This window comes from Neovison vison, chromosome 6 (genome assembly GCF_020171115.1).
Source record: "Neovison vison isolate M4711 chromosome 6, ASM_NN_V1, whole genome shotgun sequence".
Lineage (NCBI taxonomy): Eukaryota > Metazoa > Chordata > Mammalia > Carnivora > Mustelidae > Neogale > Neogale vison.
The window spans coordinates 209952167-209977920 of NC_058096.1; the positions used below are offsets into that span (position 1 = coordinate 209952167).

General features: G+C 54.9%; 1 protein-coding gene across 2 annotated transcripts in view; it reads right to left on the bottom strand.

Annotated features, from left to right (window-relative positions):
• ADGRL1 (adhesion G protein-coupled receptor L1) overlaps positions 1-8064 on the bottom strand; it is a 42786-nt gene extending 34722 nt beyond the window's left edge. The window contains exon 1 of one of the 2 annotated variants that reach the window (XM_044253809.1): positions 7285-8064. The gene's annotated coding sequence lies outside the window, so the exon portion shown is untranslated. The remainder of the gene's footprint in view (positions 1-7284) is intronic. The other variant, XM_044253810.1, reaches the window with a different exon arrangement.
• Positions 8065-25754: the final 17690 nt, after the last annotated feature.

Below are 25754 nucleotides of genomic sequence, written 5' to 3' on the forward strand. Positions count from 1 at the left end.
ACTTCTCCCTCTCCCATAAACACAGTGCCAGGGTGCCTGTCTCTGCCCCCTCTCTTCCTTCAAAAGGTTCTGCCCCCAGGACTGCCTGTATTGGCTGGTCTCTCCTACGCCCACACTCATGACACACTGAGCCTCCACATTTGCCCCCCTAACTGGATTTGGGCTGTGCTGTTGAACGTCTATCTTTCCCACCAGCTGGGGACCTCTCAGGGAAAGTTCCATCACAGGTCAGTATGGCTCTCTGTTGCGTGGCCAGTCCTGGGCAAGAACAAGCACTTATTAATTTGTTTAATGAACAGAGACAAAACAGACCCAGAGAACAGGTCATCTATTCAGTGCATAGTTACATAGTTCCCACTGGGTCACAAGCGCTTTAGAAGAAAATACGCCTGAAGGGGAGGGGGATTGTGGGGGCCTATCTGTGGGTACAAATGTAAATAGGGTACTCAGGAAACACCTCTCCCAGAGGGAAACATTTTAACAGAAGTGTCAAGGCGATGAGCCATCTAGGTACCTGGCGGGGAAAACCTCCCAGGCAGCAGGAACAGCACGTGCAAAGGCCCCGAGGTAGGATCTGCTGGAGCATGGCTGTAGCCCAGTGAGCAAGGGGGAGAGTGGGAAGAGGTGAGGGCAAGGGGAGATTAAAGGACAGAGCTAGCAGGGCCTTGTGAGTCGAGGGTAGGACACAGGCTTTTTCTCCAAGTGAGGTGGGAGCCAAGGAGGGGCTCTTCTGAGCAGAGGAGGGGCGTAGCCTAACTCAGTTCAAAGACTCTTTCTGCTGCCAAAGGAGATTAGACTGGGAGGAGGTGGGGGGCTGCTGAGAGCAGTGGGTGAACCCCACCCTCACCCCTTTTTTCTTCCTGTCCATTCAGCCATGAAAGCCAGAATCCTGCCATGTAGCCCATGCTTCCTTTCTTCACCCTCCTACCAATCACCCAGCAAACCATGTCAACTCTCCTGTCCTCAGAACCCCCACACCAGCCCATCTCTAATGTCTCAAGGCCCTTTCCAGAGCCTTCACTTTGACAGCCCTCAGCGGCCTCCTCTTCCCACTGGCTTCTTGGCCCCCCTTCTTCCCTTTGGGGTTCTCTCCCACCCAGGAGCCAGAAAACTCATGCTGAATATTCCCATCCTGTCTGGGGGGCCTTGACTCCTCCATAGGCTTTCCCAGCCCCAAGGACACACCTCATGGCACAAACTCAATCCTTCTGCCCTCATGACCAGCCTCCAGCCTCCTTTCTACATGGCTGGCCATAAAACCTCTTACATTTTCCCCTTGGAGCCACCACTTTCTTTCTGAACTCAGGCAGGCCTCTCCTCACATACTCTCTCCCCCCTCCACTTTATCCCTCCTTTCCCTCCAGGCTGCAGCTGGGAGGCCCCCTCCCCCAGGAAGCCCCCCTGACTTACAGCCTGGCCAAGTGCCTCCACTAAGCTCCTCACTACAGGAAGCTGGCACTATGGAGGCCTATGGTACATTTGCACTGCGTATTGTTCACTGCCCATCCTCAAGCCTTGCACTTCGAGCATGACAGCGCACAGCTGAAAGAAGTGGTAGGAGCCATGGCCAAGGCAGAGGGTGGGAGGTGGCAGGAGTCTCCCGGCCTCTAGATGCTGGCAGTGAAGGGGCAGGGTGGTGGCTACAGAGGCCAGAGGGAGGTAGAGATGATGTCCAGCGGGCAAGAGGGAAGAGTCCCAGGGTCCTACATTCAAATCCCAACTCTGCCCACTTTGGGCTGTGTCCTTCCTCTGAACTGTCTCTCCCCTGGGGTGGCTACAAGGCTTGGAAATAATAGATGGTGACCCCACATATCCTTTCTAGAGCACCATGGTACCAGACACTGACCTAGGAGCTGGACAGACATCCACGGATGAGTCCGACACAAACGGCACTAAAAAAGCCAATTCTATGATGTACTAGTTTTGTGGAGGAACAGGGGCTCTGGTGTGTGTGTGTACAATTTAAAATAGGGTGATCTAGAATGACCAGACACTTCAGCAAAGCCCCACAAAGGTAAGGAAGGAGCCATACAGGTGGTCAAGGAAGAGAAAAGAGTTCCTGTCAGCAGGCACAGCCCATGCAATGGTCCTGGGGCTGAGTCACCCCCAGGGTGACTGGGGGAGTATGGGGGAGTGGGAAGTGGTGAGGGCAGGGAGGTGAGAGGGACAGACTGTACCAGACTTGCCATGTCCCTAAGTGCACAAGCGTGGCCCAACAGGGCTGCTCTTCTGCTGAGGAGGGTGCACTCAGAGGTGCCCCAACTTCCACCACAAGGGAACCTTGGGGGCGCTCTGGGGCAGAAGCGTCCACCTGGGGCCCAGTGACTGACTGTTTTTGCACAGCCAGGAGCCCAAGAGAGCTCTTGCCACTTCGGGAAGGTTGTGAAGAGGCAGAGGGGGAAGACGCACGAGGGCAGCTAGGCCAGCTTCCCAACTCCGGGAGTGACCATCCGGCTCTTCACAGAGAAAGTCTGCCGACCCCCGTCCTGAGTGACGGTCTTCCTCAGCGAGGGACCGTCTTGTTCTCTACCCCAGTCTGTTTGCCGATGTCTCGGACTCATTTAGGTGTCTCAGCCGGTGGGGGGCACGAGGGATGCTACTAGTATTTAGAGGGCACAGACCACGAACGCTGCCCGAAGTCCCAGGATGCCCGGGACAGTCATCACAAAGAACAGCCGGCCCGACACCAGACTGCCGTGTCTGCGAGAGCCCAGCCCAGAGAGCCGGCCCTCGGCCCCGGGCTGCCCACACCTCCTCTCCGCGGCCAGACACAGGCACCCGCTCGGCTTCCTGGCCTGCCCCCTCCTGACTTCCAGGGCATTCTGAGTGTCTGAGGGAGGGGCCCTGGCTATTCTTAACTTTGGGGGGCAGGGCTATTTTTAGTCTCAGTGTCTATTTACTGAAATTTTTATCTTCCCCCAGTTTTGGAGTTCGAGGTGGGAAAGCAGAGAGCTTCTGCTCCACTGCTTCACCAGGGCCCACACAGACTGAAACAACATGAGGGTCTCGCCCCACAAGCGAGGCTGAGACAGTGCCCCAGGAGGAGGGGCTGCTCAGGCCTTGACCCTGGGTTTCCCATCCCCTGCATGAGCAGAGGGTGCCTCCAGTGTCCCACCCCAGGCTCTAAACCCCACAGCACACACACAGCTATGCACACACAGCAGCTCACACACAGCTCTGGGGCAGGTGGGCCATACAGGTACCTGCACCCACAGGGCACCCACGAGGCCACCTCAGAGAGAGTACTCACAGGTGGGCATAGCAGACAGGTGCAGAGCTGGCCTGGTCAGACCCCCAGTGGCAGCTCTCAGTCCCCCCAGAGGGGCAGGGTGGACGGGGAGTCCTTGCCATGCACAGCCAGAGGACTCACCTGGGAGTCTCCAGGCCTTCAACAGACCCCCTCCCACACACTCAGGGAAGACTGCTTGAACACCTACTGTGGGCCAGGTATGAGTCTAGGCATCTTGGATCCAAAAGCAAACCGAGTAACAAACTCCCTGAGCACCTGGACTCTGGCTGGGGAGACAAATGATAAATAAGCAGCCATAATAAATCAAGAAATTACAGTGTGAGAAAAGCCATCCGTGCTAGGAAAAGTCAGGAGGTAAGTGGGAGGCTGCATGGGTTAAAGGTTACTGGGGGGCAGGGTGACATCTGAATTGGGTGAAGGAGCAAAAGCCTTACAGATGTCTGGGTGAGAGTCCCAGATGGAAGAACAGGCAGTACAAAGGCCCTGGGGTAGAATCATGCTTAGAATGTTGATGAAGCCACAAGGAAAGCGGGAGTGAAGGGGATGAAGTGATGGGGAGGATCACGCAGGACCAAAGCCCAAGACGCCCCATGGCCTGATCTGCGCTGGCGCCTGGACAGACGGGCTGCTACCTTTCAACTCTGAGGCCGCCCTCCCACCCGCAGTTGGGACCCTGGCCACTCCAGAAAGGAGACATAAGCTTTCTCCCTGGCTCCTGTGACACAAGCCTCTTGACTGAAATTGCTATGTGTGGCCAGACTATGAGTTCCAAGAGGACAGGACAAAGGCACTGTCCCTACAGCACCGTCAAGCACAGCACCTGTAGAGAAGGCATGTGCTCACAGACTACATGAAGAGGTGCACGGGCCTTGGCCCGAGAAGCCCCATGTATGCACCCCTGGGCGCAGGGCTACAGGTGCACCTAAGATGCAGACCCCGCTCCCGTGCAGAGCTGCAGACACACACGGGTCTCCACCAAACTCATGGCACCAGCTCCGAAGAGACCCCTACCAACATGGGGCTAGCCCAATGACACGGGGACAGGCTTCACCAGGTCCCCATCCCAATCACACACAGAGCACACACAGACATCTGACAGAGGACTGGCTTCCAGGGGTTGGGAGACACCCCCCACCACCACCATGGCTCTGTTCAGCAGCAGCCTCCCATCCTGGGACCCTGCTTTCCCCTTTCTCGGGGGTGGCCAAGACCCAGCCCAGGCACCTCCTCCAGGGTCACTGCAGCCAGGTCTGGTTCCAGACCCAGGGAACCCCTCCCGCCTCCCAAAGAGGGGTCTGGAAGAGGGGAAGTGTCTGGTGTCTGGAAATCGGATCCTCGAGAGGAGCCCACACAGAAACCAGAGACTCGTCCTTGGCCACACAGATGGCTGGAGAGGTAGTGGGGAGCAGAGACCCGGAGCTCCAGCTCCCCACGCCAGGCCAGGGCAGGAGGGGGCGGGGGGGGTGGGATGCACTGCAGGGGTCTCACTCCTCCTCTTTCCCATCAGGGGTACCCACTCTAGCAGAGCAGCACAACCTCCTGGGATCAGCAACCCCCCAAGAGATGCCCATGCTGGGGCTGAAGCACCTCATGCTCACCCACCAGCTGGGGGGTTGGGGAGGAGCTGGGGAGGGACCATAGGGAAGCTGCAAACTCCAGATGCAGGTGGCTCTCACAGGTGGAGGTACAGGGGGGTCCAGAGTCCAGACCAGCCAGGGAGCGCACCAGCCCCTCCCCCACATATCTGGAGGGTTCTCCTAGGCCCCCAAGGAGAAGGGACTCCCCAGAGCACACTGGGAATAGAAACAGGACTTCATGAGTCTCCCTTCCACCTCCTCCCTACAGGCACCAGGGCCCAGGTAGGCTGGCTCCCCAGCTCCCCACTCCCTAACCCTGGGGAGCCTCAGAGTCCAAGATCAGGCACTAGCAGCTCCCCAGGAGTGGAGGCTGGGATGGGTGCCCTTCGGAGGGATGGCCTAGTGGGGCATTACAGGGCGGAAGCAACAAGCATGGGGCAGGCTAAGGCCCTGTGGGAGGTCACTGGGGAGAGGGGGAAGGTGGCCATACCAGCGGCAGGGCTGACACTCACATGTGAGCCCACACGTATGTGGCTCAGTGCATGGGTGCCACTGCCGCCAGCCAGGGATCGAATTAGTTCCCTTTTCCGTTTTCCAGATGATTTTTCATCTCTGTAATTAATGGGCAAGTCAGTTCTGAACGGCATGGCAGGCAAATTGCTAGTTAGGAAAATCACGGATAATTTTCTCGATATGATAATGAAGGTTGTATTCCTTCTCTTATTCTCCCTGTTTTCATCCTACTTTTAAGTAATAAATTTGGCATTAGTGGGTGGGGAGAGGGGAGGAAGGAGAAGTCACCTGCCCCCACAGCTGGGGCCTGACCCAGGCCCACCCGGAGTCCTGAGCCCCTGGCCATGGGGCAGACAGAGAGGATGAGAGATGGAATCCTCCATGGGCCACCCCAATACCCCAAATGATCAATTCAGGGTATCAGGGCCTAGAAGAGCCAGTTGGAGGGCAGGGAGCCCCCAAGCTGTTAGCTGGGCTGAAGAGGTTGAGTCTAGGGTCAGGTTACAAGCTCTTGCCGGCCCCTGGGGTGCTGGAAAGAAGAGCAGAGACCAACAGCCTCTCTCCAAGAAGCATCGAGGTCAACAGGCCTAGAGCAGACATCACCCTTAATGTCCCCCACACCTGTCCCCACACTGTCCAAACCCTTCTCTGTGGTGACTCCTGTAGCAGCTAAGGGACCAGAGCAAGCAGAAAAGGGAGAGAGAGAAAGAAAAACAGACAGAGAAAGGCGGAGAGGCGACCAGCCATCTTGGCAGCCATTTTGAACCCCTCCCCCTGCTCCCCCAGGCACACCACATGTTTGGATGTGGGCAGACAAACCCAGACTCTGGGTCCTGTAGAAGCCAAGAAGAAAGGGGGCCCTGCCTCAAGACTGGGACGACGGGACACCCCCGTGGCTGCCAAGGCCGGGGAGGGTCGAGTGGGGCGGTGGTCATGGCCCAGGAACGAAGATTGAGGTGCTGGACAAGGATTGGGCTGGGTGCTGACCTAGCCTGGACGGGCAGGGACTGGGCTGTGCGCGGGGGGCTGTGCAAGCAGGGTGCTGTCTTCACATGGGTGCCAGGGGTGCACTGGGCCAATGCCTGCGGGGGCATTTTCTGGCCGATCCTGGAGCACCCACAGCACTCTCCACCCTCTCCTGGTCCGGACTTCTGTCCCGGGACCCTCAGAGGCGAGGATGACAGCCGAAACCCCATAGCTCTACCCAATGAACACCTGGGGGAGAGGAAAGGCTGTCCCCCCTCAAAGCCCGGATCTGGGTGGATCAAACCCAACAGCTACCCATGCTTAACCAGGTACCACGGAGAAAGAGAGAAGATGCCGCCGCACACCTCCTGACAGCGCTGGCCCCCGGGCTGCAGCTGGCCGGCCGGACACCCAAACAGACCCCTCCCCATCCACCGCGTCTCTGCCTCCAGGAGAAAAACAATCCCCGGCCCAGCATCCTGCGGTGCCAGCCCCCGACACATCTCCTCCGGGGGCCGGGGCCCGCGCGCGGCGCGCACACGCACCCTCTCCGCTCACACCCAGACACCTACACAAACAGGGCGCCAAGCACCCGCGCGCACACGCACCGGGGACACGCAGGCACCGCCGCGCCGCTTCCCCACAAAGGCTGGCGCGCGCGCGGGCACACGCAGCCACGCGCGGGCACACTCACGGTCCCCTCCCCCCGCCGGCACCCCGCGGCCGTCCATCCGCACCCCCGCGTCCCCGGCGCTCCGTGGGGGCCGTCCCTCTTGACCCTCAAGCGGGTGGGTATGGAGTGCAGGCCGCCCCTGACTCCCCTCCAGCTCAGGTGCGGGGAGTCCGCGGCTCCAATATCCCCTCCCCCTTCGCGGCCCGGACAGGCCTCGGCTCCCGTCCTCCCCCCAGCCGCCTCGGCCCGCACACCTGGCCCAGGTGCTGCTGCGTCCCCCTCACCCTGGGCCCGCAGACACTCACCTGTCCAGCGCCGCTCTGGGGTCGGCCCTGCGCGTGTCTCCTGCGGCTCCGCGAACCCCGGCCCCCCGCCCGGCACATCTCCCGGAACCGGGGCGGGGGGGAAAAGGGTGAGGGGTGGCGGGGCGAGGGCGGCCTCCGTGTCCCCTCCTTCCCCCAGCCCAGCACCGCCGCCACTAGCCAAAAAATTAAAAAAAAAAAATTTAATAAAAAAGCGGATTACACAGCTCCAGAGGCGGCCCCCTCGCGGCAGCGGAGGCTCGGGGTTGGGGGCGAACGGGTCCGCGCCCCTCCCGGGGAGGGAGGCGGCGGAGGCGGCGGGGCGGGGGCGGCGTCAGAGCTCAGGGGGCTGGGGCGAGGCGGAGCCCCCCGAGGCGGCGCCGACAGCGGCCCGCATCTCCCCCGCAGCTCCGCGGCCCCGACGGAGGCGGCACGTGTGCGCCCAGGCGACTTCCCAGCCCCCTCCGACGGCGGCGGCGGCGGCCGAGGGGGTTAACGGGCCAGCCGGGGCGCCCCTGCAGCCCCCCGCCGCCCGGCGGCGCCGCTCCGGGGCCCGCGCGGCCCCATCCGCCGGGGCCTCCTCGGCAGACGGCGGGGCGGAGGCGCCGCAGCGCCAACAGCTCCCGCGCCGACGGCTCGGGCTCCCCGCAGTGGCCGCGGGGGGCTCGGGTTGGGGGCGGGCGGCGCGGAACTGGGGGGGGCGCGGCTGGAGGCGGGCGCGGCGGCGTCGCGCCCCCGGGGCGGCCGGAGGGGGGGGCGCCGGGCCGGGCCCGTGGGCACCGCAGGACGCGCGGACCGAGCCGGCGCCGGGCACCAGCAATGACAAGCCGCCTGCTCGCCCCTCTCCCCGACGCACCCGCTCCGGGAGGGGGGCGGCGGGCACGCGCAAAACCCGGCCCGGAGCCGCCGCCGAAGATCGGCCGCCGCAACCAACCGGAGCGCACCGGGGGCCGACCCAAAAACCCGGACTGGATTTTTCTTCCCTCAGCTTCCTCCAACTCCTCTGGAAAAGCCAGGAGAGGGAAGGCGACGTGCTGGGTCGCTGCGTCGGAACTGGGAGTGGGGGAAGGGAGACTTGGGCGCAAGGAAGACCCGGAGAGGATTTCGCCAGCTGTTAAGTAAAGGAAAGGCGCCAATCCGGGCGAAGGGAGAAATGGAGGAGCTCTGGAAGGGGTATGCAAAACCCGGATTGGATTAGACAAAGATGGGAGGAAGGGGGGGCGGCGGGTAGCTGCGACAGGGCCAAAGGCACCCGGGGCACGCAAATTTGGGGCCGGACTCATCCTCGGGAGACGGAGTAATGCGTCATGCCTAATGCAGTGGGAGTAAGCAAGACCTGGCCTAGAATTCATAGACCTGGGCTCGCAGGGGGCTTCAGGAGGGGGCTGCTTAGTGGCTGAGGCGGCACGGGCTGCCCCAATCTTTCTGGCAGAGACGTGCAAGGGGGAGGGGCAAAAGGAGGGCTGGACTCCAGCACGAAGGGATCCGGAGCGCTGGCTGCAACGATGCAGGCCGGTAAGAACAGCTTCAGGATCCAGGGGCGATGCGAAGGGAATGCGTTGAGGAGGCTGCTACCCTGGGAGACCAGACCTACAATAAAAGACGGGGGAGGGACGCAAAGCCTGGACTGGAATCCGCGGGACAGGACAAGACCCCGGGAGAAGGTCCTGGGCAACTGGACATGGGCTTGGAGCTGACGGGGCATTAGGAGCGGGAAGGGCAGTGTTAGGTGGAGGTTGTATCTATAAACGCCTCAAAAGTCTCGCTTTGGGAGGGGAGACGGACGGGGGGGGGCGGGGGCGGGCGGAGAGGAAAAAAAAATTGAATTTTAGGTTCTTGGCAGGATCTAAAACCTGGTACGGAATTTCACAGCCCAGCAACTACACTGCAGCTGGTAGGCTTGAAGAAGTAGGGCAAGGAACCAGAGGGTTCCTAGGCATCTGGCTGAGTGAGGTGAGGGGCAGGTTTCAGGCTGAAGCTGCAGAGGGAGCCCTGCACCCCCTCTCCAGGGTGGCGAAGTGTGTCCAACCTGGCTTGGATCCCCAGAACCAGACTGTCACTGCCAAGACCCACAGTGGGGGCTATAAAACCGGGCCCCAGGCCAAAAATAAGCACTTCAGCTGAATAGATAACTCAGTGCCAGGTGGGGGCTGGGGGAAAACTGCAAGGGTGAAGACCGCTGGAGGGTCCTTTGAGGTAAGATCCGGTTAGGATCTAGGGAGATGGGACCTGGAAGCCTGGCTGCAGGCTCAGTTTTATGAAAGATGGGTGCAACTCTAAGACTGTTGGATGAGGAGGAGCAAATCCCTGGCTTGGATCCTCAGGGAAGGGAGTCCATCCAAGCGGGGCCTAAATAGTAAAGCAGCCAGGGCAAGCAAAGTCTAAAGTCCTGGCTGAATCTTGATGGGTCCAGAGTGGGCATATGCACAGTGAGGTGTGGTGGAGAAGTAGGGCAGACAAATCTGGAACTAGATTATAGAGGAAGGGAAAGGGCTGAAGAAGGGGAGGAGGATAAACCCCTGTTTCTGTCTCCAGGAAAGAGAATGCATTGCCACCCAAGCTTGGCTTTGCAGAACAGGTAATGAATAGGGTGGAAGTAGCAGTGGAGGGTTTGGGGTGGTAAATACACAAAACTTGGGCCAGACTTGAATGGGAACGCTGAGTATCTAAGAAAGCCTAAATTGAACATCTGCAAGCACACTGACCTGGCTTTTAAGAATCCCTTCCAAGAAGCATATCCTGGTGGCTGAACATAGGGAAAAATGGAGACACCAGACTTCCAGGCCTGCTGGGTGACCAGGGGCAACCTCCATGGCAACCAACTGCCCTCCACCCCCTTTTATGGAGAGCCTTCATTTCAGGACTAGGGAGGGATTTTCATAGCCCAGAACCTGGGGGCAAATCAGGCCCCAAAACTTCCCAGTGGGGAGAGGGTGGGTGGACCACCTTTGGTTCCCTTTCATGCCCAGGACTCTACAGCTATAGAGCTCAAGCCTTGAATTTGGGTGGTGCAGCCCAACAACTGGATCTAAGAGAACAAATGTGAAGGAAGCAGAGGTTGGTGGATGCGGAAAGGAGTTCATCTACCTGTGGTTCCTTAACTGCTGGTGTGTTGGGTGTGGGGATGGGGGAGAGTGTCTTAACTGTCCACACCTCAGTTTCCCACTTTGAGATATATCCCTGACAGGACCCATGGAAGGTTTTGGTTTGCAGGGGCGGGGGGGAGGGGAAGGGGGGGAGAAGGCTGTATTCTATACACCCAGCAGGATCGGAAGGGGGAAAAAACGTGTAGCTCAGAGAAAGCTGGACATCTCCAGAGCCCTCTGGCTCCGAACCGCCTCCCCGCCCCTCCTCCCCCGCCCTGAGCAGCCCACCCGCCTCTTCAGCAGAGCAACCTTAGGGATTGATGAGCCTACCTAGGAGGTGAGGTGGTTCTAACTTGCGTTCTCCAGGGACTGCGGGAAGGGGTGGCTTTTACTTGTATAAAACGAAGGGGTGGCATGCTTTAAGGGACTCCCGGCTCAGTTTGAAAAAATCGCGGCCAGGACCCCCTCCCAACCCCTCCTCTTTTTCCTACTGCCTTGCTCTCAGCCGGGATCGCTTAGCCAGCCGCCATTCCATCCCAGTCTTCTGGCCTCGCGGGCCAGGGACTCAGGAGGCAAAGGATGGGGAGAGGATGGGGGCGTGAAAGAGCCTTGACAGCCCTCCAGCCCCCAGCCCTCAGCTGCGCAGCCGCAGTGGAGGCGGCGAGAACTGCCTGGCTCCGGGAACCAACGCGTCCGCCCGAGCGCGCAGTCCTGCCCGGTTGCCGTGTGCCCTGCACCATGCAGGTCGGTACCGGTGCACCGTACGTCCACTCTCTACTCCCGGGGTGACTCTTGCTTCCGGCACCCTGCGGTGCGCCGCGGGTTCTCCCATGCCCAGCGTGACCCGCGCCTTGGGTACCCCACGTCCTGTGCACCCTATACCAGAAAAACCCCACACCCAGGGTGTCCCGCGCTGAGGGCAACTCACGTTCTGATCCTCCCATCTGGGGGACCCTGCGTGTTGCCCACCTTAGCACCTCGGGGCACTCGGGCTTCAGACTTGGCTAGGACGGAGGATGGGGATGAAACGTGTTCCTGGACTCAGGAGGAACTGAGCAATGCCCCAACCTTCACCGCTGGCCAGAAGCGCTCAGCTGAGTTTTTCCTAGAGCCCACTTGGCACAGCACAGCACGAGATGCATAATCCCGCAGGTCATTTTACTATTCGGTTCATACATTCGCTCCTTCTATTTATTCCTCGGATACAGAGCGCCCCTTACATGCTCTTAGTGCAGGCATGGGGCTAGGCATCAAGGAAGCCCTAATGCCCCAAGAGCAAGCCTGGAAGTCCTCTCAGGGGCATTCTGGTTCTGGTGGGTAAGGCGGAAACAGGAGGCACGTTGGAATTACCCCTGGAAAGTGAGCAGGGTGCTAGGAAAGCGGATGGCAGATGTGTCCAAGCCTTGAGGGATGAACAGGTGAGGCTCTGTGTGTCCCTGGCCCTTTCGGAGGTTCCCTGTACCACACCTAGCACAATGTTTGAACCCTATCCCATCCTATGCCCTCACTCAAGTGAAAAGCAAGGTGAAAAGGTCTCAGAATTGGGCCAGGAGGATAGAGAGTGGGTGGAGATTAACATCAGCTGCTGTCTTTGGGATCGGGAGGGTTCAGCTAATTAGCAAATGTCTAAGGAGCACCTACTGTGTGCCAGGCACTGTACCAGTTGCTGCGGACACAGTGGTGAACGAGGCAGAAGATTCTCTGTTCTGGGGCTGACATTCTAAGAATGACAGATGAGAAGTCAGACAAGCAAAGGATACAGGATGTCAGATGATTAGTGCTATGAAGAAGACTAAAGACAAAACAGGGCATGCTGGTGACTGCAATTTTAGATAGGGAAAGTCAGGGAAGCCTTCTCAAAGAAGCTGGGATTTGGAATAAACACTGAAAGAAGTGAGGGAGGAGTCATGGGGAAGGGTAAGGTTGTTCCAGGCAGGGGGCACAGCCTGTGCAAAGGTCCTGAGGCAGAAACACACTGAGTGGGCAAAATCCATGACTCGGCCTGTGAGGCTGGAGAGAGGGAGTGAGGGGGAAAGGAGATGAGGTGGGGAGGTTCTGGGGCAGATGCAGGGATTGTGGGAGCTTTCTGAGGAGGAGACAGTTGAGCTGAAGCTTGAAAGCTGAGGAGCCTATCATGTGTGATCCAAGAAGAGTGAACAGCAAGTACAAAGGCCCTGCAGTTGCAACAGGCTGGACTATTTGAAGAGCAAAAAGGCCAGCATGGTGGGACCATGAGGCACAGCCTCAAGGGCCACAAGGAGGGTCAGGATTAGATTCTCATGACATGGGGAGCCAAGGGAGGGCTAAGAGCAGGAGGATGGCGTGTTCCTAATTAAATGTTTAGCAGATTATAGGGGTGTTTCCCCAGTGACCACAACATAGAATTGCCATATGACCCAGCAATTCCACCCCTGAGGGTGTCCCTGAAAGAACTGAAAGCAGGTACTCGAATAGATACTAGTACACCAATGTTCACAGCAGCAGCATTCACAGAAGCCAGAAGATGGAAACAACCCTAATACCATCAATGAATGAACAGATAAACAAAAGGTTGGCTATCCACACACGGGAATACTATTCAGTCATAAAAAGGAATGAAATCTTGACACACACTACGACGTGGATGCCTCTTGAAAACACTATGCTGAGTTAAAGAAGCCAGACACAAAAGGCCAGCTATTGTATGATTCCTTTTATATGAAATATCCAGAAGAGCTAAATCCATAAAGACAGAAAGCAGATTAATGGTTGTCAGGGGCTGGGGAACAGGGAGAGGTGGCCTGACTGCTAACAGGTACTAGTTTCCTTTTGGGATGATGGAAAAGTCTGGAATTAGATAGAGGTGGGGGTCGCACAACACTGCGGATGTACTAGATGACAGTGAATTGTTCACTTGAAAATACTTAGTGGTTAATTTTGTTATATGGATTTTTCCTCAGTTAAAACAGAATTACAGGGGGAATCTGAGAAAGAGCCAGGAGACTAGGAAAGTAGCTGCCAGTTAAGAGGAGACAGAGGCCTGGAGCAGGACTGGGTGAGGGCAAAGTGGTCAGATTTGAGACATACCCTAGAGGCAGAGCCAATAGAATGCCTTAACCTAAAAAAAAAAAAAAAAAAAAAAAAAAAGAATGCCTTAACCTTTGCACTACCCGCCCCCCGCCTCGCCCCAATCAGGACTGATGAAATGTCATCTTTCGACAGACACATCACTGAGAACTGTAAACACCCCATCCCCTTCACTCCCAAAAAGGAAGAGTCCAGGAAGGAGACAGCAGCGCGCAGGCAGGAATGGTGGTTGGTTCCCAGTTAGGTACAGACCGGGAGGGGCGCCCAGCTGCGCCTCCCTCCCCGGCCGCTAGGGGCCGCTGCCCCGCTGCTCTGCGGCCTCCAGGTGAGGAGGCCCCGCCCCTTCCCCCCTAGGTGCGCGGGAGGCGCGGCCGCTGGAACCCGGGAGGAGAGGGGAGAGCGCAAAGCTAGCGGAGGAGCTGGAGGGTGAGGGGACAAAGTGGGAATGAAGGGAGCGTGTCTGTGGTGGGGGCTGCTGAGAGGAAGGAACAAGCCAAGGGGAGGTTGGAGGTGTGAGAAGATGAGGGAGGAGGAGTCAGCAGGGTGCTTGGGGGGAGGGGGGTGTGAGCTGGGGAGCGAGAAGGGCTCTGGTGAGAGAGCGCAGTTGGGAGGAGACCACCGAGGGCACCGAGCAAAGCTGGGGGAAGGAAGACAGGGGAGAAGGTGAAGAGTCAGGGAGAGTACTAGAGGTGAAGGAGTCGCCTTGGGGACTTGACTGGGAGACATTTGGACAGAGCTTAGGGACGGCTGGGATGGTGGGGGGGTCGGCCTGTGGGAAGTTAAGGACCTCAGGGAAGGTGCCCTGCGCTTCGCCATCCTTCACTGTTAGAGACTCGGGGCGGGGTGGGGGGGGATATAGCTGGAGGAGACCCTCTTGGGCCAGCCATGGGGAAAGAGCTTCTGAGGATGACGTGTGCCTGCCCAGCTCATCCCAGGAGCCCAGCTTGCTTCTGCAGAGGGCACGACGAGGTAAATGGTTTATTCTACCTGGCAAGAGTGCTCTCCCTCTCTCCCCTTTATGCCCCATGCCCCATGGTCGGTATTCCCTGTGCATTTAGCCGGTCGTGGGCAAGTGGCAATGAATAAGACAGATGCAGTCGCAGTTGGCTGGGAGCTGGCAAGGACTTGTCAATGCAAATGTGAGCCATGGAAGACAGGTGGGAACTATGGGAGAGTACCCCTGGGAGGCCCTCCCCTGCCAGAGAGTAGAGAAGGCTGCTTTGGGAAGTGGCCTGTAATCCGACAGCAGAAACCCACAAGCTGAAAAATAGAGGTCTGAAGGGACTGCAGGCTCGCTCTGTGAGATGGAGTGGAATTGGAAAGGGTATTGAGAAGGGAGGTGAGAGCCCCGTGAAGGTCAAGGCCATGGCCACAGGAAGGTAGGAATCAATTCCTGACCTTGCACGGGTCCAGGACAGGTGCCACAAAGCCAAATGCCTACCAGGGAACAAAAACAGAAATGAGGCAGGTGTGAGGCAGCAAGGAGGGAGGGTGGCAGCTATGGGGAGCTGGAGATGCACCCCCCTTTTAAGCCAGCAGCCACTTGCTACTACTTAACTCCAGTCAGTGCTACCACGTGCAAAGTCAGGCTCGGGGCTGCCAGAATAGATTCTTCAACAGAAGCCAGAATACAGGATTTTTGTGCAAAATTCCCTGAGCTTTAGCTAGCACCGACCGATTGATTAATGTTAAATTGTCCCAGCCCACCAATTCCATTCCTGGGTTTATTCCCAGTGGGAATGGGCACTTATTCCCACCCAAAGACACACATTCATGATTTTCAGACCCTGGACACCCCAGGGCACCAGCCAAGTGGCCATCGACTGGCAAATGGAAAGTAATTACATATTTACACAATGGAATATGATGCGGTAATGAAAAAGGATGGTCTAGGAATTTGTGGAGAGCCTTGGTGCCTGATGAATCTCAAGACATAATGTTGAGCAAGAGTCCAAGACACAAGGAGGCTACTGTGTGATCCCATTCTATGACATTCAAGGACAGATGGAGGTAATCTATGGAGTCTGGCGACCCAACTTTTCCTAACTGTAGACCATTGACATTTGGGGCAGGATGGTTCTCTGTTGTGGGAGACCTATTCTCTGTGTTGGAGGATCTTGAGAAGCATCCCGGGTCTCTCTCCACTAGAAGCCAGTTGTGACATGTGTCCCTTGTGTGGTGGAATACAATCACCTTCAGGTGAGGGCCGCTGGGCAAGTGATACTTTGGGGTTGGACGGTTCACTGGGAAGTGGCCTCAAGGAGCCTCCAAGAGACTGGAATGTTCTATATCTTGAGCCAGGTGTGGTAACAAAGATGGAACATTATTTTTTAAATTCTGCATTCTTAAGCTATATTCTTAAGAAGTATGTGCTTCACAATAAAAGAGTTAACCCTACAATATGAATGACCCTTGAAAGCATTATGCCAAGTAAAAGAAGCCAGACACAAAAGGCCACAGATTGTAGGCTGCATTTATGAGAAATGTCCAGAATAGGCAAATTCAGAGAGACAGAAATTAGATCAGTGGTTGACCAGGGCTGGAGGAGGGGGAGCAGGGAGTGACTGCTCATATAGTGTTTCCTTTAGGGTGATGAGAATGTTCTGGATCTAGGTACCAGTGATAGTTCTGCAATACCTGAATATACAAAAATGCATTGAATTGTACCCATTAAAATGGTTAATCTTATGTTGGGTGAATTATACCTTAAAAAGAAATGATAAGAAAAAAATGTTAACTCACAGAGGCTGTCAGAGACGGAGCCCTGGGTCAGCTGGCCATTTTGCGTCAGAAGGAAGGGAGGCATCACTGTCTGGAGAAAGGCAGAGTGGTTTCTGTGGGCATTCGTGGGGAGCGAGGGCTACAGCAGCTTGGAGGCAAAGAAATCTGCTTCAGCTCAGGGGAGCGCTCCCTCTGAACCCAACCTGTCAGGCCTGGAAAGAAACAGGCTGCAGGTCAGAGGCCGGCTGGCAGACTGTTGAAGGGAACGGAGAGTTCTGGCATACAAAGGAGGAATGACAACCACTCAGCCCAGCCTCTCACCGAAGGGACCCTCTGGGGGGCTTGCCGAGTGTTCTCTGCAAGCTCCGGGGAAGGTGGGGGCCTCACCCCAGCTCTTTGGCAGCCCACAGAGAAGCAGCCTACCTGAGGGCTCGGCCTGCGTTGGAAACAGAGGGCCTTCAGATTGCATTTGGGCCTACATCTCCCCTCCTGGCAAGGAAACCACCCCACCTTCATCCCCCACTGTGGGCTAGGGAGCAAGAAGTGGGTGTCCAGGCTCTGGTTATCCCCTGACTTCCAAAAACTGAGTAAAGTGGAGAGAGAAGAAAGCAAGGCAGGACTCCAGAAAGCTGTGGGGCCTGTCCTGCATAAATGGTGGCCCCCACAAGATGTCCACCTGCGAGTGTGACTTTATCTGGAAAAGGGGGTTTTTGTAGAGGTAATTAAGTTAAGGATCATTTGATGAGATCATTCTGGATCAGGGTGGGCCCTGAATCCAATAACAAGTGTCCTGAGAAGAGAAGGAGAGAGGACACAGAGAAGGCCACGCAGAGGGAGAGGCAGAGTGTGGAATGATGCGGTCCCAAGCCAAGAACTACCAGAAGCTGGGAAGGGCAAGGCAGGAACTTCCCTTAGAGCTGGTGGAGGGAGCACAACCCTGTGGACACCTGGATATCAACGTCTGGGGGCACCTGGGTGGCTCAGTGGGTTAAGCGGCTGCCTTCGGCTCAGGTCATGGTCCTGGGGTCCTGGGATCGAGCCCCATGTAGAGCTCCCTGCTCAGGGAGAGTCTGCTTCTCCCTCTCCTCTGCCCTTCCTGCTTGTGCTTGCTCTCTCTCTGTCTCTCAAATAAATAAAATCTTTAAAAAACAAACAAACAAAGAAACAAACAAACAAAAAAACAGCAAACAAAAGAAAACCTTCTGGTCTCCAGAACCAAGAGAACCAATTCCTTGTTTTAAGCAGCCCTGTCTTATCATTTCAGTGTGCTGAGATCACTACCAATGGAGAAGAGGATCAGGGATGGGTGTGCAGTAGGATGGAGGGAAACTCTCTTAGCAGGGTCGATGACACAGAGCTGAGCCACATCCCACAGGCGACAGCAGGGAATGCAGACACGCCAGACAGCCAAGTCAAGACCAACCATGTCAGCAGTAGCACAGGTGACCCCCAGCTTTCATGTTGGGGAGCGAGTAAGGGGTGGTAGGATCTGTATTGAAGGCTGGTAATAATTGTTAATATTTATCAACACTTGCTAAGTCCTTTCCTTATACGATATAAACTCATGTAACCCTCACATCAACCCTAGAGGCAGGTATAATGGTTATCTCCATTGACCAGGTGGGTTCACTGAGGCACAGGGGTTGAATCAGCCGGCCCTGGCAGGAAACACATGATCCAAGTGGGTAATGTAAGCAGAATCCAATGAGGCAATAAATTTACAAAGTGTGGACAGATGTGGGGAACCATGAGGAGCACCATTCCTTAGGCTCATAAAATTGGGGAGTTCTTAGCACCCCTAGCTCTGAGAGGTGAGGCAAGGCAGGTTGTCCGAACCTGGAGACATCATAGGCGATATGGATGGTGAGTGCCTGTAACCTATGACAAGGACACAGCGGGCCCACAGGCGCCACAGCGTAAGGGGCTGAACCAGGGAATAAATACCCTTGCTCCCCTCTTCCCCCACCTCATGGGTCCTCAGTGGCTGAAGCCAGCACAAGCCAGAGGATCCGGGAGCCTGTTGGTGAAGTCCACACAGCCCAGTCTCCTGGGACACCAGGGTGGAAGGAGAAGTGAGGAGAATCGCTCCAGGTGGGCACTTGGAAGATTCCAGAACAGGGAGGTTGAGGGATTCCAGCCTGGGCAGTCTGGGTCCAGAGTCCCCTTAACCACTCACCACATGAGAACCCTGGAACCAGCAAACCCATGCCCTCTCCTCAGGGGGCCACCCTTGCTGAGTGCCACCCCCTGCTGAGAATGTGACCTCAGCCCCTCAGCGGCTGTAACTTCTGATGAAAAGCCCGGAATACAGATTTTTATGCAACAGTTGCCTGATATTCAAGAGCTGGCAACTCCTTGAATTTTTTTTTTTTTAAACCCTGCATGGGCTCAACACATGGCATCGGTGGGCTGGTTTGGGCTCTGGGTGCCAAACCCAAGGGCTCAGGAGGTAGACACGGAGGGGGAAAGGCATCCAGGCACCAGAATCGGGACGTTCAGAGAGGTGACGGTGCAAGGCATGCTGGGAGAGATGGGGACCACACATGGGCCGCTGGTTTTGACTAGAAGGTGCCTGGGGTCGGGGAAGGGGGGCTGGATGTTGAGGGGATGAAAGTGAACAGGTATTTGGGGTCTAAACTGGGAAGGGCCATTGGAGGCAAACTAACAGGTTTCAACTTGGAAGGAGAGAAGCCCCTGATGGTTTTTAAACAGCTAAATGACTCAGTCATGTTCGTCTCTTCTCCCCACCACCCCAAAGTTGGCTCTGGATCAGGTTTTTGTGTTGGGGGGGAGGGTGTGGATAAACGAGCAAAACAAATGAAAAAGCCCCCCGTTCTTTCAGTGTGCTCCCAGGTTGGTGGGGACACATCCTCCGCATGTCCTACCCCAGGGATGAAGGGACAGGGCGTGGTCCTGCCTTGGAGGAAACAGGGTGGATGAGGGAGGAAATGAAGGGAGAGGAAAATCCCAGGTGGTGATAGGAGAATGTAAACATTAAAGGAAGGGGCTTATGTTAGGCACCTGCCAGCAGACCCAGGGGACAGAGGGGGCTGGGGGCAGGGAGACAGGGAGGCCCTTCCTCTGCTGGGGCCCAGCAGTCTGGCCCGGCCTCCCTCTCCCCTGTCACCCCCATCACACCACCAGGAACAAACCCACGGCTGACATGGATTCCTAACGCGGAGCCTAAGCAGGGGGAGAGAGGGGAGAAAAAACACCCATCTGTTCTCTCTCTGATGGAACACGATTCTTCACCCAGTGCTTAAACCCCGCGCTTCTCCTCCCATTTCCTCTCAGCAGCCGCGGTGACGCGGTATAAATCGCCACAAATGGGTTTTCCCGCCGGTAGCCGTGTTGTTTTAATAATGGTTCATTTTCTGCTCCGGGAAAAAATATTCCATCGAGAAATTGGGGACAGGGGAGGAGGGGTGGCTCATTCTGTGTATGTGTGTGTGTGCGCACGCATGTGCATGTAAGAAAATTCTGGAACATCCTGCTGAGACACCAAGTGACCTATCTGGTTGGGTGATGCTGGTCTGAGGTCCGAAGCATCCTCCTCACCGGGACAGAGTAATTTGTTGGGAAACCTCCTGGGCATATTTATTGAGCACCTACTATGTACCATGCCTGAACTAGGTATAAAGGACACAGTGATCTCCTGGGTCCTGCCCTTCCCAGGCTCACTTTCTAGAAGGAGGGAGAGCAATATTAAAAAAACAAACAAACAACAACAACAACAACAAAAAACTGCTCAAAACTACGTAATACAATTGTGGAAACTGTTCACAAAGGAGTATCAGGTGAGACGAGAACAGATAATAGGATCTTGGTATAAGTGAGGCTCCCATGTCCCCTGTGCCAAACTGCAGAAGGGACCCTCAAACAGAAACTTGAAGGTGAAATGGATGGATTTGCAGGAAAGAATGCCATTCGGGTAGAGGGAACTTCCTAGTCAAACATCTAAAACCTCACTTGGAAACAGGGTCTTTGTGTATGCCATTAGCTAATGTGCCATGCCATGATATTGTGTTAGATCAGGGTGGGGGCGTGAATCCAATGACAAGTGTCCTTCTAGGAAGAGAGGACACATGGAGAAGACAGAGGTAGAGGCTGGAGTGATGTGGCCATGTGCTAAAGAATGCCAAGGAATGTCTGTAGCTCCCAGAAGCCAGGAGAGAAGCAGGCAGGGATCTTGCCCTGGAGCCTCTGGAGTGAGCACAGCTCCTCTAATATCTCAATTTCGGACTTTTGGCCTCCAGAGCCATGAGACAATACAACTCTGTTCTTTTAAGCCACCCACCTTGTGGTAACTTATTACAGCAGGCCCAGGAAAGGAACACAGTTGGGATCTCCAGAGGAGACACCCTGATCTGAGTACAAGTGGTTTACTTGGGAGGCAATGGCAGGAAGCCCTGGTGGAAGAGAGGGGAGATGAGATAGGGAAGTGAGGGTGCCCAGTAAAGACTGTGTTCAAGAGCAGGTCACACTGGGATAACTTGGGGTTACTCCCTGTGGAGACCTATGGGATATTCACCCCAGAATTATCTCATATGAGCGGTGAGGAAGCTGGATTGTTCATCCGCCAACATCCAGCCTTCATTGGGTGAGGTATGCTAGCAGGGCCAATGAATCTTCTAGAACTGGGCTGCCCCAGGCAAGCCTGAGGTGCGTCTGCAGTGAGAGAGCCTCCAGGCAGTTACTGGTGTGGCGGTATGAAGCCATTGGACTGATGTGCGTGCTGAGCTAGCAGCCTCGAAATAGCCTCCAGTGATCCCCACTCTGTGTGATCCCTTCTCCTCAGGTGTGGATGGGGCTCCAGGACGTTCTTCTAACCAACAGAATGTAGCAAAGGTGATTGGGATGTCACTTCCGAGATTAATTTCCAAAAAGATGGTGGCTTCCATCTTGGGTGCTTTCTCTCACTCTCTTTTTCATTTGTTTCGAGGGAAGCCAGTGCCATGTTGTGAGCTGCCCTGAGGAGAGGCCTGTGTGGCAAGGAACCGAAGGAGGCCTCTGATCAACAGCCAGTGAGGGACTGAATCCTGCCAGTGACTAGTGAGCCTGGCCGCAGATTTTCCCCAGTCGAGCCTTCAGAAGAGACCACGGCCCCAGCTGCCATCTTGGTTTTAGCTCTGTGAGAGACCCTGAGCCAGAGACACCCCGCTAAGGTCATACCTGGATTCCTGACCAGCAGAAACTGTGAAGGAATACACATGTATCATTTTAAGCCACTAGGTATGTGGGGTAACTTGTTATAGGGTGACAAATAACTGGACATGCTCAGAGCCACAGGAATGTGGGAGGGGGGGACAGGGCCTGGTAAACCATCTACTCAATTGCTTTACATTCTCATCTCTCTCTCACTCCTCACATCCAGTCCACTAACAATTCCTGTCAACCGTAACTCCCAGCCAATCCCAAATCCATATTCCCTCCCCACCTGCCCGGCTCCCACTTCATGCCAAATTAGCCCCATCTCTCACTTTCGTTAGAGTAAGGGACACCCTTCCCCTCCAATCTCCATCCAGCTACTTCTCCACAGTCAGGGAGGACCTTCAAATCAATCATGAATCAGATGGTGGCATGCAGTAGGTGCTCAATAATGATGGAGGGAATTCAGGTATCAAGTCAGGCTGGACTGGGTTTCTCTCCTAACCCTGAGTTCAGCCCCTTGTTCTTCTAGCACCTGCATGAGAAAGGGAGTCACATAAAAGGAAGGTTGTTAGGCCACCAGCACTGACCTCCAGGCCCTGGGAGGTAGCTCTCTCCCTTCTTTCACATATACATTGCACCAGCGCTGCCTGCCCAGACATGGAGGCTACACTCATTAAGCCCATATACTTACTATATGCCCCTGACTTCGAAGTACCTGACAGGCACCATCTCATTTAATCCTTGAAATGAGCCACAGGAATCCTAAGAAAGAGGGAAAGAAGTGGAGGCATCATACTTTCTGATTCCAAATCATACTACAAAGTTGTAGTAATCAAAACAGTATGGCACTGGCATTAAAAAAAAAAAACCACACACACACAGGCTAATGAAAGAGAATTAGGAGACTAGAAACAAACCCATGCATATCTGGTCAATTGATATTTGACAAGGGAGCCAAGAATATTCAATACAGAAAAGAAAGTCTCGGGGCACCTTGGTGGTTTAGGTTGTTAAGCTTCTGCCTTCAGCTCAGGTCATGATCTCTGGGTCCTGGGATTGAGCCCTGCATCGGGCTCTCTGCTTGGTGGGGAGCTTGCTTCCCCCTCTCTCTCTGCCTGCCTCTCTGCCTATTTGTGATTTCTCTCTCTCTGTTAAATAAATAAATAAAAATTTTAAAAAAAGAAAAAAAGAAAGAAAGAAAGAAAGAAAGAAAGAACAGTCCATCAATAAATGGTGCTGGGGAAAATTGGATATTCACATGCAAAAGAATGAAACTAGAGCCCTCTCTTTTACATCACTCATAAAAATGAACTCGAAATGGATTAAAAGACTTAATCCTCAGGGAGCCTGGGTGGCTCAGTTGGTTAAGCCTCTGCCTTTGGCTCGGGTCATGATCCCAGTGTCCTGGGATCAAGTCTCACATCAGGCTCCCTCCTCAGTGGGGAGTCTGAACCTTCCTCTGCCCCTTCCCCTGCTCATGTTCTCTTTCTTTCTCAAATAAATAAATAAAATCTTAAAATTAAAAAAAAAGACTTAATTCTCAAAATGGTCCTACAAAGTAGGATTGTCATTATCCTGTTTTATAGTTGGGGAGGGAAATGAGGCACAGAGCAACAAAGCCACTCCCTTAAGGGCAGGGCTGGGATCTAGACCCAGGCAGTTTCAACACTAGCACTGGGGTCTTCACTGACACTCAGCTCATAAGTCCCAGGTTAATTCTTTTGCTTTCAATCAGACAGGCATTGCTGAGTGCCTGGGAACCTAAGCCAATTTATACCCCTAGGCTTTTTCTAGAAGGTAGTTCTGTCTTGCACCCTGAAAGGGCCATTCTCTGCCCTCGGGGAGATCCCAGCCTAGCTGGGGAGCCAAGGGCATGGATAACCTGAAATCCACAGTAATGACAGCAGCCACCGCAGAGCGTGCTGAGCATCTGAGTGGCATTAATTCGGGGGTTGGGGGGTGGATTCTGGACAGCTGGAAAGGCTTCCAGATACTTTCGGTGCTGCTGTGTCCATTGATGTAGGACACTCTTGTCTGTGTCTGGGCCCTGGGACTGCAGAGGGTCCTAAAGCTCCCAAAGGTCAGGAGTGGGCAAATGCTTGGCTCCAGATCCAGGGCACCTTGAGCACTGTGTCTTGCTGCCTGCCGTCCCCCCTGTATAAATGTCCTGTGGCAGCCCACACAAAGGGCCACAAGCTAGGGGCTTGAAATGACAGGCCTCATCTCACAGTTCTGGAGGCCAGAGGTCTGAAACCCATCAGAGGGGCTACCCTCCACCTGAAGGCTCTAGAGGAGGAAACTTCCTTTCCTCTTCTAGCTTCTGGAGGCTGCCAGCTATCCTTGGTGCTTCTTATGGTATAGACGCATCACTCCAGTCTCTGCCTCTGTCTTTATTTTTATTTTGTTGAAGATTTTATTTGTTTATTTGACAGAGAGAGAGCACAAGCAGGGGGAGGAGCAGAGGGAGAGGGAGAAGAAGGCTCCCCGCTGAGCAGGGAGCCCAAGGTGGGGCTGGATCCCAGGAGAGGACCCTGAGATCATGACCTGAGCCAAAAGCAGATGTTTAACCGACTGAGCCACCCGGGTGCCCCTCTGCCTCCGTCTTTCTGTGACATTGTCCCTGCATGTACCTGTGTCCGCGTCTTGTTTTTTAGAATAAATTTATAATCCAGTCACACTGGATTAAGATCCCCCCCAACTCCAGTCTGACCCCATCTTAACTAAATATATCTGCAACAACATTATTTCCAAATAAGGTCACGTTCTGAGATACTGGGGGTCTAGACCTCAATATGTCTTTCTCTTTTAGCGGGGACACAATGCCCCCCATAACACTCTCTCTTCCTAATCAACACCTAGTTAAATGCATCCTAGTTAAATGTCCATGCCTCTGCTTTTTTATGCAGCAGTGCCTGAGCCTCATTCCATATTCTAACTTAAAAAAAAAAATCAACCAACAAGTACACTGCCTGTAGTATTTCTAGAGATTCAGAGAAATTCAGTGTCACCGTTCGGGGATGCACTGGGCTATAAGTATCAAACACCAAGCTGCAGTGGTTTAAACAAAAAGTGGCTTTTCCATCTGTGAACAATCTGGAGTTGGCACCGGGCATTGTGGGAGACCAGCAGCTAGATGGCACCAGGGCCAGGACCCACCAGTTCCTGGGGTCCCCTCACTATCCCTCTAGGTTCCTTAAGGGACCCTGACCACAGAGAGTTGCAGTTTTGTCCCCATTTTACAGCCAAAGCAACTGAAGTTCAGATAATCACATGCTTACCTTTCCCTGCACCGTCTGCTGACAGACCTCAGACAGGCTCAGACAGGACCGGTAGAACCTCACTGAGTTACTCTTTTAGCAAATATTTATTGAACATCTACTGTGTGCCAGGCCATTTGGGCACTGGAGATACAACAGTGAATGAACTGAACGCTTCCCCTCCAGTCTCTGCCCTCAGGAGGGGAGGAGGGAGGGGGGAGCACCCAGAAATAACACAAGTAATATCAGTTCTGGGAATTACACCTTGTGTAGGCCAGGCACTGTTCTGAGGGCTCATCCATGTTGGAACTGAGACTCAGAGAAGTGAAGTAACGTGCCCAATGTCACACAGCCTGTAACTGTGAAGCCACGATTTGAACCCAGGTTCCAGAGCCTGAGCTCAGGTAAGTAATATAATGTCAGGAGGTGATAATACAAGTGAGGAGGGCTAAGTGGCCAAGGAAGTTCCTTCTGAGGAGTGGACATATGAGCAGAGACGGGAATAAAGAGAGGAGGAGCTGTAGAGAGATCTAGAAAGAAGTGCCAGTGGGAAGTCACAGGTGGGACACGGGTGTGTTTGGGGACTCAGCAAGGGGCCAGTGTGGCTGGAGCAACAGGGCTAGGAGCTGTCATACCCACTTGACACTACTTCTTTTCAGCATCATAAAAGACTCCTGACATAGGCTTTTGTAATTATCCTCATTTGACAGATGGGGAAATTGAAGTTCTAAACAGTTAAGTCAGCCACCCAGTGGGGAGGCCACATAGCCAGAAAGAGGTGGCCCAGGTAGCCTTGACTCCATTGCCCAACCGTAAGAGAAAGAGCAAATGCCAGCAGGCTTGAGGGCTACCTGGAGGAGGTGGCTGTCAAGGGGACTTTAAGGGATTGGAGGAGTAGGGAGGGGGAAAGCGGGGAGCTGCTGCATGAAGACTCCGACTGAGGATAGCACATGAATATGTTCCAGGGGGCAGTTCTTAGAGGACAGATTTCCAGGCACAGCCATGCCTCAGCCTCCCCCAGGCCAGCTCTGCGAAGAAAAGGGAAGGCAGCAACAGGGGTTTCATTAGCGCCTCAGAGGCCCCAGCAGCCCTGGGGGGATGAAAAGGACGGGAGAAGGGAGCCATCCTAATTTTGGCACACCTGGCAGGGGGCACAGGGCCACTGAAAAGGAAGCAGCTGGGGCCGGCTGGG